This window comes from Gnatocerus cornutus, unplaced genomic scaffold (genome assembly GCF_029298725.1).
Source record: "Gnatocerus cornutus isolate USDA-ARS CGAHR unplaced genomic scaffold, icGnaCorn1.1 ctg00000041.1, whole genome shotgun sequence".
Taxonomy (NCBI): Eukaryota; Metazoa; Arthropoda; class Insecta; order Coleoptera; family Tenebrionidae; genus Gnatocerus; species Gnatocerus cornutus.
This window is the reverse complement of record NW_028275390.1, coordinates 277916-288174: the sequence shown is the minus strand read 5'-3', so window position 1 is coordinate 288174 and position 10259 is coordinate 277916.

Below are 10259 nucleotides of genomic sequence, written 5' to 3'. Positions count from 1 at the left end.
TCTCGCTGATTTTCGTTGTTTTCTATCTTGAATTCGCAAAGAAGAGCACGAAATCTACAAAATCATGACTTTTTACCAAGATTCAACGGCTGAATTGCAAGAAAACAGCAGAATTCTGCACGAAATCGTCAAAATTTTTAGAGAAAACCGCATATTTCGATGCAAAACGACGATTTCTCGCCGATTTTCGTTGTTTTCTGGCTTGAATTCGCAAAGAAGAGCACGAAATCTACAAAATCATGACTTTTTACCAAGATTCAACGGCTGAATTGGAAGAAAACAGCAGAATTCTGCACGAAATCATCAAAATTCTTACAGAAAACCGCATATTTCGATGCAAAACGACGATTTCTCGCTGATTTTCGTTGTTTTCTATCTTGAATTCGCAAAGAAGAGCACGAAATCTACAAAATCATGACTTTTGACCAAGATTCAAGGGCTGAATTGCAAGAAAACAGCAGAATTCTGCACGAAATCGTCAAAATTCTTAGAGAAAACCGCATATTTCGATGCAAAACGACGATTTCTCGCCGATTTTCGTTGTTTTCTGGCTTGAATTCGCAAAGAAGAGCACGAAATCTACAAAATAATCCCTTTTTACGAAGGTTCAACAGCTGAATTGCAAGAAAACAGCAGAATTCTGCACGAAATCATCAAAATTCTTAGAGAAAACCGCATTTTTCGATGCAAAACGACGATTTCTCGCTGATTTTCGTTGTTTTCTATCTTGAATTCGCAAAAAAGAGCACGAAATCTACAAAATCATGACTTTTTACCAAGATTCAATAGCTGAATTGCAAGAAAACAGCAGAATTCTGCACGAAATCATCAAAATTCTTAGAGAAAACCGCATATTTCGATGCAAAACGACGATTTCTCACTGATTTTCGTTGTTTTCTATCTTGAATTTGCAAAGAAGAGCACGAAATCTACAAAATCATGACTTTTTACCAAGATTCAACGGCTGAATTGCAAGAAAACAGCAGAATTCTGCACGAAATCGTCAAAATTCTTGGAGAAAACCGCATATTTCGATGCAAAACGACGATTTCTCGCCGATTTTCGTTGTTTTCTGGCTTGAATTCGCAAAGAAGAACACGAAATCTACAAAATCATGACTTTTTACCAAGATTCAACGGCTGAATTGCAAGAAAACAGCAGAATTTTGCACGAAATCATCAAAATTCTTACAGAAAACCGCATATTTCGATGCAAAACGACGATTTCTCGCCGATTTTCGTTGTTTTCTGGCTTGAATTTGCAAAGAAGAGCACGAAATCTACAAAATCATCACTTTTTACCAAGATTCAACGGCTGAATTGCAAGAAAACAGCAGAATTCTGCACGAAATTATCAAAATTCTTAGAGAAAACCGCATATTTTGATGCAAAACGACGATTTCTCGCTGATTTTCGTTGTTTTCTATCTTGAATTCGCAAAGAAGAGCACGAAATCTACAAAATCATGACTTTTTACCAAGATTCAACGGCTGAATTGCAAGAAAACAGCAGAATTCTGCACGAAATCATCAAAATTCTTACAGAAAACCGCATATTTCGATGCAAAACGACGATTTTTCGCCGATTTTCGTTGTTTTCTGGCTTGAATTCGCAAAGAAGAACACGAAATCTACAAAATCATGACTTTTTACCAAGATTCAACGGCTGAATTGCAAGAAAACAGCAGAATTTTGCACGAAATCATCAAAATTCTTACAGAAAACCGCATATTTCGATGCAAAACGACGATTTCTCGCCGATTTTCGTTGTTTTCTGGTTTGAGTTTGCAAAGAAGAGCACGAAATCTACAAAATCATCACTTTTTACCAAGATTCAACGGCTGAATTGCAAGAAAACAGCAGAATTTTGACGAAATCATCAAAATTCTTACAGAAAACCGCATATTTCGATGCAAAACGACGATTTCTCGCCGATTTTCGTTGTTTTCTGGTTTGAGTTTGCAAAGAAGAGCACGAAATCTACAAAATCATCACTTTTTACCAAGATTCAACGGCTGAATTGCAAGAAAACAGCTGAATTTTGCACGAAATCATCAAAATTCTTACAGAAAACCGCATATTTCGATGCAAAACGACGATTTCTCGCCGATTTTCGTTGTTTTCTGGCTTGAATTCGCAAAGAAGAGCACGAAATCTACAAAATCATCACTTTTTCCCAAGATTCAACGGCTGAATTGCCAGAAAACAGCAGAATTCTGAACGAAATTATCAAAATTCTTAGAGAAAACCGCATATTTTGACGCAAAACGACGATTTCTCGCTGATATTCGTTGTTTTCTATCTTGAATTCGCAAAGAAGAGCACGAAATCTACAAAATCATGACTTTTTACCAAGATTCAACGGCTGAATTGCAAGAAAACAGCAGAATTCTGCACGAAATCATCAAAATTCTTACAGAAAACCGCATATTTCGATGCAAAACGACGATTTCTCGCCGATTTTCGTTGTTTTCTGGCTTGAATTCGCAATGAAGAGCACGAAATCTACAAAATCATGACCATTTACCAAGATTCAACGGCTGAATTGCAAGAAAACAGCAGAATTCTGCACGAAATCATCAAAATTCTTAGAGAAAACCGAATATTTCGATGCAAAACAACGATTTCTCGCCGATTTTCGTTGTTTTCTATCTTGAATTTGCCAAGAAGAGCACGAAATCTACAAAATTATGACTTTTTACTAAGATTCAACGGCTGAATTGCAAGAAAACAGCAGAATTCTGCACGAAATCATCAAAATTCTTAGAGAAAACCGCATATTTCGAGGCAAAACAACGATTTCTCGCCGATTTTCGTTGTTTTCTGGCTTGAATTCGCAAAGAAGAGCACGAAATCTACAAAATTATGACTTTTTACTAAGATTCAACGGCTGAATTGCAAGAAAACAGCAGAATTCTGCACGAAATCATCAAAATTCTTAGAGAAAACCGCATATTTCGATGCAAAACGACAATTTCTCGCCGATGTTCGTTGTTTTCTGGCTTGAATTCGCAAAGAAGAGCACGAAATCTACAAAATCATGACTTTTTACCAAGATTCAACGGCTGAATTGCAAGAAAACAGCAGAATTCTGCACGAAATCATCAAAATTCTTAGAGAAAACCGCATATTTCGATGCAAAACGACGATTTCTCGCTGATTTTCGTTGTTTTCTGGCTTGAATTTGCAAAGAAGAGCACGAAATCTACAAAATCATGACTTTTTACTAAGATTCAACGGCTGAATTGCAAGAAAACAGCAGAACTCTGCACGATATCATCAAAATTCTTAGAGAAAACCGCATATTTCGATGCAAAACAACGATTTCTCGCCGATTTTCGTTGTTTTCTATCTTGAATTCGCCAAGAAGAGCACGAAATCTACAAAATTATGACTTTTTACTAAGATTCAACGGCTGAATTGCAAGAAAACAGCAGAATTCTGCACGAAATCATCAAAATTCTTAGAGAAAACCGCATATTTCGAAGCAAAACGACGATTTCTCGCCGATTTTCGTTGTTTTCTGGCTTGAATTCGCAAAGAAGAGCACGAAATCTACAAAATCATCACTTCTTACCAAGATTCAACGGCTGAAGTGCAAGAAAACAGCAGAATTCTGCACGAAATCATCAAAATTCTTAGAGAAAACCGCATATTTCGATGCAAAACGACGATTTCTCGCTGATTTTCGTTGTTTTCTATTTTGAATTCGCAATGAAGAGCACGAAATCTACAAAATCATGACTTTTTACCAATATTCAACGGCTGAATTGCAAGAAAACAGCAGAATTCTGCACGAAATCATCAAAATTCTTAGAGAAAACCGCATATTTCGATGCAAAACGACGATTTCTCGGCGATTTTCGTTGTTTTCTATCTTGAATTCGCCAAGAAGAGCACGAAATCTACAAAATTATGACTTTTTACTAAGATTCAACGGCTGAATTGCAAGAAAACAGCAGAATTCTGCACGAAATTATCAAAATTCTTAGAGAAAACCGCATATCTCGAGGCAAAACAACGATTTCTCGCCGATTTTCGTTGTTTTCTGGCTTGAATTCGCAAAGAAGAGCACGAAATCTACAAAATCATGACTTTTTACCAAGATTCATCGGCTGAATTGCAAGAAAACAGCAGAATTCTGCACGAAATCGTCAAAATTCTTAGAGAAAACCGCATATTGCGATGCAAAACGTCGATTTCTCGCCGATTTTCGTTGTTTTCTGGCTTGAATTCGCAAAGAAGAGCACGAAATCTACAAAATCATGACTTTTTACCAAGATTCAACGGCTGAATTGCAAGAAAACAGCCGAATTCTGCACGAAATCGTCAAAATTCTTAGAGAAAACCGCATATTTCGATGGAAAACGACGATTTCTCGCTGATTTTCGTCGTTTTCTATCTTGAATTCGCCAAGAAGAGCACGAAATCTACAAAATTATGACTTTTTACTAAGATTCAACGGCTGAATTGCAAGAAAACAGCAGAATTCTGCACGAAATCATCAAAATTCTTAGAGAAAACCGCATATCTCGAGGCAAAACAACGATTTCTCGCCGATTTTCGTTGTTTTCTGGCTTGAATTCGCAAAGAATAGCACGAAATCTACAAAATTATGACTTTTTACTAAGATTCAACGGCTGAATTGCAAGAAAACAGCAGAATTCTGCACGAAATCATCAAAATTCTTAGAGAAAACCGCATATTTCGATGCAAAACGACGATTTCTCGCTGATTTTCGTTGTTTTCTGGCTTGAATTCGCAAAGAAGAGCACGAAATCTACAAAATCATGACTTTTTACCAAGATTCAACGGCTGAATTGCAAGAAAACAGCAGAATTCTGCACAAAATCATCAAAATTCTTAGAGAAAACCGCATATTTCGATGCAAAACAACGATTTCTCGCCGATTTTCGTTGTTTTCAATCTTGAATTCGCCAAGAAGAGCACGAAATCTACAAAATTATGACTTTTTACTAAGATTCAACGGCTGAATTGCAAGAAAACAGCAGAATTCTGCACGAAATCATCAATATTCTTAGAGAAAACCGCATATCTCGAGGCAAAACAACGATTTCTCGCCGATTTTCGTTGTTTTCTGGCTTGAATTCGCAAAGAAGAGCACGAAATCTACAAAATCATGACTTTTTACCAAGATTCAACGGCTGAATTGCAAGAAAACAGCAGAATTCTGCACGAAATCGTCAAAATTCTTAGAGAAAACCGCATATTGCGATGCAAAACGTCGATTTCTCGCCGATTTTCGTTGTTTTCTGGCTTGAATTCGCAAAGAAGAGCACGAAATCTACAAAATCATGACTTTTTACCAAGATTCAACGGCTGAATTGCAAGAAAACAGCCGAATTCTGCACGAAATCGTCAAAATTCTTAGAGAAAACCGCATATTTCGATGGAAAACGACGATTTCTCGCTGATTTTCGTCGTTTTCTATCTAGAATTCGCAAAGAAGAACACGAAATCTACAAAATCATGACTTTTTACCAAGATTCAACGGCTGAATTGCAAGAAAACACAGAATTCTGCACGAAATCATCAAAATTTTTACAGAAAACCGCATATTTCGATGCAAAACGACGATTTCTCGCCGATTTTCGTTGTTTTCTGGCTTGAATTCGCAAAGAAGAGCACGAAATCTACAAAATCATCACTTTTTACCAAGATTCAACTGCTGAATTGCAAGAAAACAGCAGAATTCTGCACGAAATCATCAAAATTCTTAGAGAAATCCGCATATTTTGATGCAAAACGACGATTTCTCGCTGATTTTCGTTGTTTTCTATCTTGAATTCGCAAAGAAGAGCACGAAATCTACAAAATCATGACTTTTTACCAATATTCAACGGCTGAATTGCAAGAAAACAGCAGAATTCTGCACGAAATCATCAAAATTCTTACAGAAAACCGCATATTTCGATGCAAAACGACGATTTCTCGCCGATTTTCGTTGTTTTCTGGCTTGAATTCGCAAAGAAGGGCACGAAATCTACAAAATCATGACTTTTTACCTAGATTCAACGGCTGAATTGCAAGAAAACAGCAGAATTCTGCACGAAATCATCAACATTTTTACAGAAAACCGTATATTTCGATGCAAAACGACGAGTTCTCGCCGATTTTCGTTGTTTTCTGGCTTGAATTCGCAAAGAAGAGCACGAAATCTACAAAATCATCACTTTTTACCAAGATTCAACGGCTGAATTGCAAGAAAACAGCAGAATTCTGCACGAAATCATCAAAATTCTTAGAGAAAACCGCATATTTCGATGCAAAACGACGATTTCTCGCTGATTTTCGTTGTTTTCGATTTTGAATTCGCAATGAAGAGCACGAAATCTACAAAATCATGAATTTTTACCAAGATTCAACGGCTGAATTGCAAGAAAACAGCAGAATTCTGCACGAAATCATCAAAATTCTTACAGAAAACCGCATATTTCGATGTAAAACGACGATTTCTCGCCGATTTTCGTTGTTTTCTGGCTTGAATTCGCAAAGAAGAGCACGAAATCTACAAAATCATGACTTTTTACCAAGATTCAACGGCTGAGTTGCAAGAAAACAGCAGAATTCTGCACGAAATCATCAAAATTCTTACAGAAAACCGCATATTTCGATACAAAACGACGATTTCTCGCCGATTTTCGTTGTTTTCTGGCATGAATTCGCAAAGAAGAGCACGAAATCAACAAAATCATGACTTTTTACCAAGATTCAACGGCTGAATTGCAAGAAAACAGCAGAATTCTGCACGAAATCATCAAAATTCTTAGAGAAAACCGCATATTTCGATACAAAACGACGATTTCTCGCCGATTTTCGTTGTTTTCTGGCATGAATTCGCAAAGAAGAGCACGAAATCTACAAAATCATGACTTTTTACCAAGATTCAACGGCTGAATTGCAAGAAAACAGCAGAATTCTGCACGAAATCATCAAAATTCTTAGAGAAAACCGCATATTTCGATGCAAAACGACGATTTCTCGCTGATTTTCGTTGTTTTCTATTTTGAATTCGCAATGAAGAGCACGAAATCTACAAAATCATGAATTTTTACCAAGATTCAACGGCTGAATTGCAAGAAAACAGCAGAATTCTGCACGAAATCATCAAAATTCTTACAGAAAACCGCATATTTCGATGTAAAACGACGATTTCTCGCCGATTTTCGTTGTTTTCTGGCTTGAATTCGCAAAGAAGAGCACGAAATCTACAAAATCATGACTTTTTACCAAGATTCAACGGCTGAGTTGCAAGAAAACAGCCGAATTCTGCACGAAATCATCAAAATTCTTACAGAAAACCGCATATTTCGATACAAAACGACGATTTCTCGCCGATTTTCGTTGTTTTCTGGCATGAATTCGCAAAGAAGAGCACGAAATCTACAAAATCATGACTTTTTACCAAGATTCAACGGCTGAATTGCAAGAAAACAGCAGAATTCTGCACGAAATCATCAAAATTCTTAGAGAAAACCGCATATTTCGATACAAAACGACGATTTCTCGCCGATTTTCGTTGTTTTCTGGCATGAATTCGCAAAGAAGAGCACGAAATCTACAAAATCATGACTTTTTACCAAGATTCAACGGCTGAATTGCAAGAAAACAGCAGAATTCTGCACGAAATCATCAAAATTCTTAGAGAAAACCGCTTATTTCGATGCAAAACGACGATTTCTCGCTGATTTTCGTTGTTTTCTATCTTGAATTCGCAAAAAAAGCACGAAATCTACAAAATCATGACTTTTTACCAAGATTCAACGGCTGAATTGCAAGAAAACAGCAGAATTCTGCACGAAATCATCAAAATTCTTACAGAAAACCGCATATTTCGATGCAAAACGACAATTTCTCGCCGATTTTCGTTGTTTTCTGGCTTGAATTCGCAAAGAAGAGCACGGAATCTACAAAATCATGACTTTTTACCAAGATTCAACGGCTGAATTGCAAGAAAACAGCAGAATTCTGCACGAAATCATCAAAATTCTTACAGAAAACCGCATATTTCGATGCATAACGACGATTTCTCGCTGATTTTCGTTGTTTTCTATCTTGAATTCGCAAAGAAGAGCACGAAATCTACAAAATCATCACTTATTACCAAGATTCAACGGCTTTTTACCAAGATTCAACGGCTGAATTGCAAGAAAACAGCAGAATTCTGCACGAAATCATCAAAATTCTTACAGAAAACCGCATATTTCGATGCAAAACGACGATTTCTCGCCGATTTTCGTTGTTTTCTATCTTGAATTCGCAAAGAAGAGCACGAAATCTACAAAATCATGACTTTTTACCAAGATTCAACGGCTGAATTGCAAGAAAACAGCAGAATTCTGCACGAAATCGTCAAAATTCTTAGAGAAAAACGCATATTTTGATGCAAAACGACGATTTCTCGCCGATTTTCGTTGTTTTCTGGCTTGAATTCGCAAAGAAGAGCACGAAATCTACAAAATCATGACTTTTTATCAAGATTTAACGGCTGAATTGCAAGAAAACAGCAGAATTCTGCACGAAATCATCAAAATTCTTAGAGAAAACCACATTTTTCGATGGAAAACGACGATTTCTCGCTGATTTTCGTTGTTTTCTATCTTGAATTCGCAAAGAAGAGCACGAAATCTACAAAATCATGACTTTTTACCAAGATTCAACGGCTGAATTACAAGAAAACAGCAGAATTCTGCACGAAATCATCAAAATTCTTACAGAAAAACGCATATTTCGATGCAAAACGACGATTTCTCGCCGATTTTCGTTCTTTTCTGGCTTGAATTCGCAAAAAAGAGCACGAAATCTACAAAATCATGACTTTTTACCAAGATTCAACGGCTGAATTGCAAGAAAACAGCAGAATTCTGCACGAAATCATCAAAATTCTTAGAGAAAACCTCATATTTCGATGCAAAACAACGATTTCTCGCCGATTTTCGTTGTTTTCTATCTTGAATTCGCCAAGAAGAGCACGAAATCTACAAAATCATGACATTTTACCAAGATTCAAAGGCTGAATTGCAAGAAAACAGCAGAATTCTGCATGAAATCATCAAAATTCTTACAGAAAACCGCATATTTCGATGCAAAACGACGATTTCTCGCCGATTTTCGTTGTTTTCTGGCTTGAATTCGCAAAGAAGAGCACGAAATCTACAAAATCATGACTTTTTACCAAGATTCAACGGCTGAATTGCAAGAAAACAGCAGAATTCTGCACGAAATCATCAAAATTCTTACAGAAAACCGCATATTTCGATGCAAAACGACGATTTCTCGCCGATTTTCGTTGTTTTCTATCTTGAATTCGCAAAGAAGAGCACGAAATCTACAAAATCATGACTTTTTACCAAGATTCAACGGCTGAATTGCAAGAAAACAGCAGAATTCTGCACGAAATCGTCAAAATTCTTAGAGAAAAACGCATATTTTGATGCAAAACGACGATTTCTCGCCGATTTTCGTTGTTTTCTGGCTTGAATTCGCAAAGAAGAGCACGAAATCTACAAAATCATGACTTTTTATCAAGATTTAACGGCTGAATTGCAAGAAAACAGCAGAATTCTGCACGAAATCATCAAAATTCTTAGAGAAAACCACATTTTTCGATGCAAAACGACGATTTCTCGCTGATTTTCGTTGTTTTCTATCTTGAATTCGCAAAGAAGAGCACGAAATCTACAAAATCATGACTTTTTACCAAGATTCAACGGCTGAATTACAAGAAAACAGCAGAATTCTGCACGAAATCATCAAAATTCTTACAGAAAAACGCATATTTCGATGCAAAACGACGATTTCTCGCCGATTTTCGTTCTTTTCTGGCTTGAATTCGCAAAAAAGAGCACGAAATCTACAAAATCATGACTTTTTACCAAGATTCAACGGCTGAATTGCAAGAAAACAGCAGAATTCTGCACGAAATCATCAAAATTCTTAGAGAAAACCTCATATTTCGATGCAAAACAACGATTTCTCGCCGATTTTCGTTGTTTTCTATCTTGAATTCGCCAAGAAGAGCACGAAATCTACAAAATCATGACATTTTACCAAGATTCAAAGGCTGAATTGCAAGAAAACAGCAGAATTCTGCATGAAATCATCAAAATTCTTACAGAAAACCGCATATTTCGATGCAAAACGACAATTTCTCGCCGATTTTCGTTGTTTTCTGGCTTGAATTCGCAAAGAAGAGCACGAAATCTACAAAATCATGACTTTTTACCAAGATTCAACGGCT